Genomic DNA, 8,734 nt, shown 5'->3' on the forward strand with positions numbered 1-8,734 from the left:
GGTTGTAACAATATGATTGTTGTAACACTGGGCTGGGACAGGCAAGTCTGGGGGCGTGGGCATCTCATTCCCAAAGCGTCAGTTGACGTGACCACACTGGCTGCATCCCTGCCTGTGTCCACTTCATGACAGAGGCTGAGGCCGGCAGCATTCCACCCGCTCTAATCCTCATATGCTATGATATGAGGGTTTCTTAGAATAAGTAAAATGCTCATTAAGTGACTTAAGTTCTAGAGATTGTTCATGTACTGATATTTTAAGGTGGCAGAGGCTGAAAAAACGGCAAGCTTTTTAAAAATTATGTGATTCTCTCACATTGGCGGAGATGTGGAATATCTACTACTAATGATTCTGAATTTATTTACAGTTTCCGATCATTACAGTTTTGTTAATGAAAATCATTGTAAAAAATTTACAGTAAACTACTGGCAGCTAGATTTGCCTGTATAATGCTTTAATCTTACAGTACACCTACTGTAATATACAACAACAGTTTATGACTGTAAAATATTGGACAGTACTGTGCTGTAGAATCTATAGGATGTACAGTATAACAAAAGATGGCTTTAAAACATCAGGCTTTCATTATCACAACATTGACTTAATGTGTTTCGGAATAACTGAACGCATGAAATTAGCTAACTGCACGATTTGTATTATCTTATAACTGTACTTTTGACACAATATGCCAATCACTACACAAATAAACAAGATTTGAAATTGACAAACTGCTATCCTTAAAGGGTAAGCTCGCCCTCCTTAAGCACACCCACGAGACTTTTGTTCATTTTCTTAGCACATATGAAGATATTTTTAAATCAAATCTGAAACTTATCTCTCAAAGCATTCATAAACAGATCATAAAATAAAATAAAGGTAATTTTACTGTTTTATGGTCACTCTTCACTACGTGGCCCAGACCCTCCACTGCTTCACTAGATAGGCTACTCAGTATACACACTACTCATTGCTACCCATACAGATTAAGTAAGCTGAGCAGCAGCACACGGTCAGCCAACAGGAACTGCTGTCAGCGTGCTCTTTAATTACCCACACAAGAATTTAACTATTAGGCAGCACTCGCAAATGAAATAAAAGCTTCTACACAACAGGACTTGACTTGGGCATACACAGAAAGTTTCAGTCAAGAGCTGGGGAGACGTGATTCTCTCTAGCAGCGTCTGAAGGCTACATTTATACTGATCTCAGACATGCCACCACGAGCGGCAGCTGGGAGTTATCAACCTGAGAGATAGGAGGAGAGACAAAGTGCACACGTTTATAATAAAAAAGAAAAGGAAGTCATAAACGCCTTGGGAGTAACAATCTGTAAATAAGTAACAGAGACGTTTTATTTTGTGTTTATTCATTAATATATAAAAAGAAGGATATTTCATAATACTTGTTAAACAGTACAAGAAAATTAAGTAGAAGCATTTAAGCGCTGTAATATATTTTAAAACAGTAATATATATACATTTTAGTAATCTCTTTATTAATGATAAGTTGTTTTCACAAAAGCAGATGAGGCCGGAATATGAACATAATCCACTTAATTGTTCAATGTTTTCCTTATAACGGTTTTAACAGTTTTTTCTATGGGAACAACAGAAAGAATAACGCAGGCTTGAGGGTCTCAGAGCAACCGTTCTTTATTGAAATTAAACCGTTTTTATTAAAAAACAAAGCGGACACAAGCGTGGATTTAATTCCAGCACTGCATGTTTTGACATTTCCACACGCTAACATAACCATATTTACTAAATTTCCTATTATTCCGTAAAGAAGAGGGAAAAAAAAATGTGCCAAAGTTCAAAAATCTATTCAAAAGTAAATTTCTATGCAAAAATACATTTCTGGTTGAAGTAAATTTGTCATCTTGGTTTTCAGAGTTTATTTAAAATTAATAGACACATCTGTTTATTATTTTTTACAATTATTTCACAGTTATTTTAATTTCTGATCTATGCTTAAAAATTGAAATAAAAGAGTGAAGAGTATTTCTACGCACACTGGAGGACCATGAATGCAATTTCTGTGCTGAACCCTTTGATGGGTTTAACCACACTCACAGCGCAGGTTACAGGAGGCTAAAAGCCATGCAGAAGTAAGCGTGTTTCAGTTTTAATAAAAATTTTTCATAAACAAATCAACTTCTATTCATGAGGAAATTAAAATGTAAACATTAGTAGTGAAATTTTACAGTTGTACTGTAAAAATGGTTTGTTTTCTAAATTGTTTAGAAAATTACGAATAAGCTTACAGTAATGTCAATTGTTTTGTTTGGTGGGTCTCGAAAAAGATCACACTGGTCTAAGCGGCTCGTGGATTCGAAAAGTGTGATATATATGCTATATGTACTTACAAGTCATTTGCCCACTGACTAAAACAAAAACTATAGATTTCTTGTAAGATTTGTTTTGTTTGGATGATGCTAGACCTTCATGATTATGTATATATAAAACATAATGCTACGTCCCCATAAAATATGTTTTAGTAACATGAAAATTGTCTTTCTTTGGAAGGGTTTGCCGTCGTCATCCTTCTCTGAAGTAGGAGTAGGAAGTTGACAGCCTTAATGCGATAGGAAGTGAACACCTTTTTCTTTTCACTTGAAATCCTTTATTTGGTCCTTTGCTTGCATGTCTTTGAGATAGGAACAGAGATAACAGAGAATAATGTCACAAAAAAAGTGACAACATTGACCTGCGGCAACTATAATTGCCGGTGGGCTTGGTTAGTTTCACTCTATAGCATAGCATTTGAAAAGCACACACTCCTCCTTCCTGGATCTATATCTTTCTCGCTGTATTCCTCTCATTTATGCCTACGTCTCTAACGTCATATCAGTGTGGACTTTAGTATTCCAGGAATAATGTTGGCCCGTCACCTTCGTGTTCTCATAATTGTGTTCATCGGGATAGCATTGATTGGGTAAGTAATTACATTTTTAGCAATATTACATTGAATAAAATATTACATTTTTGCCTTTGTGTTGGGCTGTGAATTGTGGCATAATAATGCAGTATTATCTCAGAAGTCGGTAGCGTTACCACCGCTTGTTGCCTGGGAAGAAAGCAAAGTATTAGCAAAGTATTGCCACTCTGTTCTGCTTATGCACATTAGTTTTAACGCAAACACTTTTAAGAAAAATATTGTAAAACTGCATTTTATGACCCCTTTAAAATGCATACTTTTTATTTTAAGCTCAAGATGTATCATATTATATGTTTAGGTTTAGGTTCTGAAAATGCTGAGCGATGGCAGGAAAAGCAAAGCGTATTGTCGATTTTCAGCCCTGCAATTATTACTCTGCATTTTCTGGGTACATGACAAGCGTAAGACGTAAAACTTTAAAATCTGAAAGCTAAGGCTAAAGCCGAACAAAATGAAACAATGGACCTTTTTCACATTTTTTCCCCATATATTTTGTCATTTTTTCACAATCAGTGTATTAACAGAGCTGTTTTAACAATTATTATCATTATTATTGTCTTACTTTTCTTGTTTTATTTTAAAAAGACATGCTTTCTTTATTTGTTGAGGCGTTACTGAGCAGCTGATGAGTAGCAGAAACGGATGAGATCAGTTTCAGGCAGATTTGGACTTTGAACCCTGGCAAACAAGCAGAAAGACTCGTGCAGCGCTGTTTGAATAAGCTACATGCAATTCACGCGCGCATTTTATAAAACAGTTTATTTGCCGTGGATTTGCTAAACAGTTTTGGTTGCTGAACATTCAATGTATGCGTATGCGTATATTAAAAAGTTGCATACTTACAGTGATCTCTTCTCATGAAATGATGCGCTTTTCTTTTCAGGCTCATTTACCTCATCAATGCCCAATGCAGGTGAGAAAAACGCGGCACAGATGCAATAGACGTAGTGTTCTCTTGTTTGCATTACTGAATAATTTATTTTTGCTATCGTTTTAAGCTGCAACCAGCAGATAACCAAACACCAAAGCTTTGAGTGAGTATACACATACATCACAACCGACACACAAAAAATGGTTTGTCATCTGTTTTGACCTGTTTTCTTGCCACAATATCCTGCCATCAGATCTTGCAGCTCTCACACATAAGCACGGCTTGCATACATCTGCTCTCTGCACAGCAAAATAATAAATGTTAAAATCAAATCATTTAAAAAATGTACATACTATCCCAATCTTTTCAGCGTTACATTAACACTCTTTAACACTATGAATGAGTTAAAAATCAACTGGTCCACACCGAAGTGTTCATTTTTCATTTTTCAATACCAGTGTAAACAGTTACAGTTTAACAGTGTATTGATTTAACATTACAGTACTGTCCTCTGTTTTGACATAAAAATGAAAAATAATAATAATAAAAAAATAATTTTGAAAAAAAAAAAAAAAAAAAAAAAAGCACCAATGTTCAGGTGAATTATTACTATTGTAAATATTTTTCCTTGCACCGAAATGTCTTTATATTCAGCGTTTTCAGCACATGGAAAATATGGTTCTAACAACAATTAAAACATCATAATGTCTATGATAATTGCAAATGGCGCCTCGCAATATGAGCACGTCACTGTTTTTTCTTTACTTTTATCACCGGCATATTGTCAGAATTTCTAGTTCTGACTTTATATCTAAACTCGCGATTCCTTGATTAAAAAAAAAAAAAAATTTGCAAAGCATAAATTTCAAATCAATCGATAAAATCTGAAAAATGGCCCAGCCCTGCTATGTCACAATTAAAATTGAAAGAGAATGGTTAACGTGGTATTAATGGTTGGTGCTTATTCATTACTGCTTCAGTGTAACATAATATGTAAATGGGAACATTTGGTTATATTGCAGTATGTGACAGGCAGAGAGCAGAATAGATCTGAAGTAATTTGTTTGAACTAAATATGATGCTAATAAATATGCAAATTAATATGTTGCGTGACCCATCACCACACGTGATTTTGCTGAGTTCAATGTGTCTGGGTCAACATTTTCATCCAAAAATTGAATCTACACCTAAACCTAACCTTACCCATGAGTGATGCCTAAAATCTGTCCAGGCACCAAACAATAATCATAAGCCTAAAAAAGCCTAAAAAAAACTACTTTTTCAAATCTAATTGGTTAATCACAATGTTGTTCTAGGGTCAACTCTAGGGTCAACAGAGATGTTGATTATTGCACTCAGCAAAACCAGGTTCTGCACCCATGGCCATAAGTCTCACAAAATCCTGTTGAAAACATTGACACAGATGCTGGTATTAATGTACAATATTTGAGAAGTTTGCAATTGTTTTATTTTTATTTATTTTTTTTTTTTAAGCTGCAATCAGCATTTAACAGAACAAGCCACCATGAAGTAAGTAATGATTATAATAAATTTCATAACTTTGTTACATCAGGCGACGGCCCTGAATGTGTGTGTTATTCTCTTGATTTAAGAAGTTTGCAATACTGTTTTATTTTTTATTTATACCTTATTAATATCGTTTTTTTTCACCATTTTAAGCTGCAGTCAGCAGATAACAGAACAAGGCACCATCAAGTGAGTAATGATAACAATAAATGACAATGAAACAAATAATAAAATGAAATTTAAATGAGTATGATTCTGTATGAGTATGATATGTTTCATTCAGGCAAAAATGGAAGCAAAAGATCTATGGATTGTGTTCAACACCAGGGTGTGTAAAACTTCATCTTCTTAAAAGTGGCTTTATTTTTAAGTTAACCTATGAGGGCTACTTCTACTTCCGTGAAACATTCTTGGTTCATGGTTGTTTTTGTGGTTCTGATCAAATGCCAGTGAGAGAAATAATGATTCATAGTTGTTAAAAAAAAAAGAAGCTGTGAACCCATGTTTTTAATGTCTATCAACTTCATGAATCAATAAAATGTCTGTTGTTCTCTCTGCTTGTTCATTTTTATTACAGGCTGTTGTACAAGCAGCCAAATGTGTTGGTAGGGTGAGTATTGTGTTTTAACTATCAACCTGTTCATACTGAAGGGAATAATTGAGATGATCACAGCCTGAATGTGTGTTTTAATGAAGTCGGAAAGATGTTGCTTCTGTGTCACCATGGGCAGCTCCAATCATTTGGGAGGAAACCTTTGACCCCACCCTGATCGACTCTATCTACAAACAACTCAATCTAACCATAGCAACCACTGCCTTCGCTTTGGGAAAGTAAGTCTTCATGATACCTGTATTAATAATTCTCATTTGTTTCCCCTCCTCTGTTTTTCGTGTTTCTGGAATCAGTAATCATTTAAAGATAAATGAACCGTAATGCATCTCCCTGTATTTGTTTTCTCTGTTTGCTAGATACACACGTTTTGTCAAAGATTTTCTGGAGTCAGCAGAGGTACATTATTTCGCCGGATTTTTGAGTGCATTTCTACTTGTTTACGGATCAACCAGAGTCGATTCCTGAAGTGAAAATGGGCGAAAACCGTGATTTTGACGATTCTAAAGGTTCCAAGCTTGAGCCGATGGCAAGACATCAGCATGAGCAGGATGGAAAAGCTGGAAAAGCTAATAGAGAATGAACTAGCTAATGAGGCCGACTACATTTTTGCCTTGACATAGACACGAAGTTCTATGGCGGTGGGGTGCAGAAACTTTGGGTCGTCTGGTAGGCACGATACATCCTTGGCTTTTTAATATTCCGAGGAGTCAGTTCACATATGAGCGTAGACCAAAATCTAAAGCATATATTCCACTTGAGGAAGGGGATTATTATTACGCGGTGCTGTATTTGGTGGCTCACTGAGGCAGTACATCATCTCACCAAAACCTGCAGGGAGCAGCTGAGCATCGATGCAGCAAACTCCATTGAGGCGGTATGGCAAGAGGAATCTCACTTGAACAAGTATTTCCTTTTGAACAAACCCAGTAAACTACTCTCTCCTGAATATATGTGGCGGGACATCAATGAAAAAGCAGCCCCAATAAAAATAGTTCGCTTCACTAATGTACCTAAAAACTATGCTGAGATTCGTCCAAACCCGTAGCAACTGGTGGCTATATTCAGCTTCACAGACATGGTGTGTTCTCACAGACTTCCAGTAAGACATTGTGAATCTGTTAACAGGTAACATGGGCAGCAGAGGAGACGACTTCTCTGAAATGGATAATACACATTTTTATGAACACAATGCGGAATCGGAAACAATATTTGCCCAAATCTTTTAAAGAACACACTTAAAAATATCTTATATAAATACAAATAAAAAATCTCAAAAGAGCTTTTTTAGCACTTTTTTAGAAGTGCTATTTTACAAAAAACTTTTTCATTATCTAAATAATGTTTTTGCTAAAGTGGGTCATGCTCTCAAGTTGTTCAGCAATGATGTCACAGGCACGTTTCGTAATAATAATAAAATTTCATAACGGGTGACTCGACCTACTCATCATTCATTTTCAATCACTTGATGGAGAAACAACTTAGGACTTGAAAGTCTTTACTCTTCCTGATAAAAAGACAACGTCTCATATAACTTCATGATATCTATAAATAGTTATCACATTTTTTGCAATACTGTTTAATCTAACTGCAATTAATCTGCATCGCAATTTGTATGTGCTCCACTGAAAATCCTTAGTTTGTTTTTTACTTTTAGGAAGAGAGCTGAGCGAGGAATTTTAGGAAGCTATAAGGTCTGAAATGTATGGAAAACTTCTCGTTTCTCATAATAATGTGAAAATATACACACACAAACTGTATAAATACATAACACAATGTCAAACATCACTGCCACTGTTTTCATAAAAACGTATTAACCACAAAAATGGAGTTTAGGAAAATACATACATGCCACCAGTCCGCTTCAGGTTGAAGGTGTGATTTTCTGAATTTGTCAGACCACCATGAATGAGGTAATCATTTCACTGGTGATGCTCCAATGCATGCAAGACATCTAAACAACCTCTGCAATACCCGAACTCTAATGACATTGGTGATATGTTTGATGAAAATAGCGGATATAATGAACAGAAAGAGATTAAAAATCTGTAGCTCAGCTTTTTTCAATCTTCTTCTGTGTATATAATCGACCTCGATCCGACCAATTGCATAAAGCACTGTGCCTTTTGAGTTAACAGGCTGCCATAATTGGAGTTGTGTTATGAGAAAATTATTTTGCTTTATTGTTTTTGCTATATTTGCTAGATTTAGAATGGCATCATTGATATCTATGTTTGACAGCATGACAATTTCAGCTCAACAATTTTATTACAATAGTTAATGCAATCAAAAGTTATTTGCATTTTTGGAAATATCATTGATTATTTTGGTTTGGGAAAACCATCTCAGTTTTGTAAAACTCAGCAACATTCAGCACAAATGAACACTATACTAAAGGGTTAGTTTACTCAAAACCTCACTCACCCTCAAAGCCATCCTAAGCGCGTATGCCTTTATTCTTTCAAACAAATCAATCTGTATTTGTATTAAAAATTTTCTAAGCTATGTCATTTGTTGGGCGGTACTTACATAAAAATAAAGTACAATGTTTATTGAAGTCATATTGTATTGCGAAACGCTTTGCTGCTATTGAGGTGGTATACAGGTAAGGTTAGGGACAGATGTAGTGGTATATAAATGTAAAAACATGTATGTACACAATAAGTGCATAGTAACAAATTATTTATTTAAATGTAAGTACATTGTAATTTAGGCCACCTAATAAAAAGTGGGACCAAAAAATATCCATAATAAACAATTTATTATCACTTCAGCTATTTGTCATATGC

General features: G+C 35.1%; 1 pseudogene; it reads left to right on the forward strand.

Annotated features, from left to right (window-relative positions):
* Positions 1 to 2,643: 2,643 nt before the first annotated feature.
* Positions 2,644 to 7,166, forward strand: LOC122323252 (annotated as a pseudogene).
* Positions 7,167 to 8,734: the final 1,568 nt, after the last annotated feature.

The sequence above is a fragment of the Puntigrus tetrazona genome, chromosome 19 (assembly GCF_018831695.1).
Source record: "Puntigrus tetrazona isolate hp1 chromosome 19, ASM1883169v1, whole genome shotgun sequence".
Taxonomy (NCBI): Eukaryota; Metazoa; Chordata; class Actinopteri; order Cypriniformes; family Cyprinidae; genus Puntigrus; species Puntigrus tetrazona.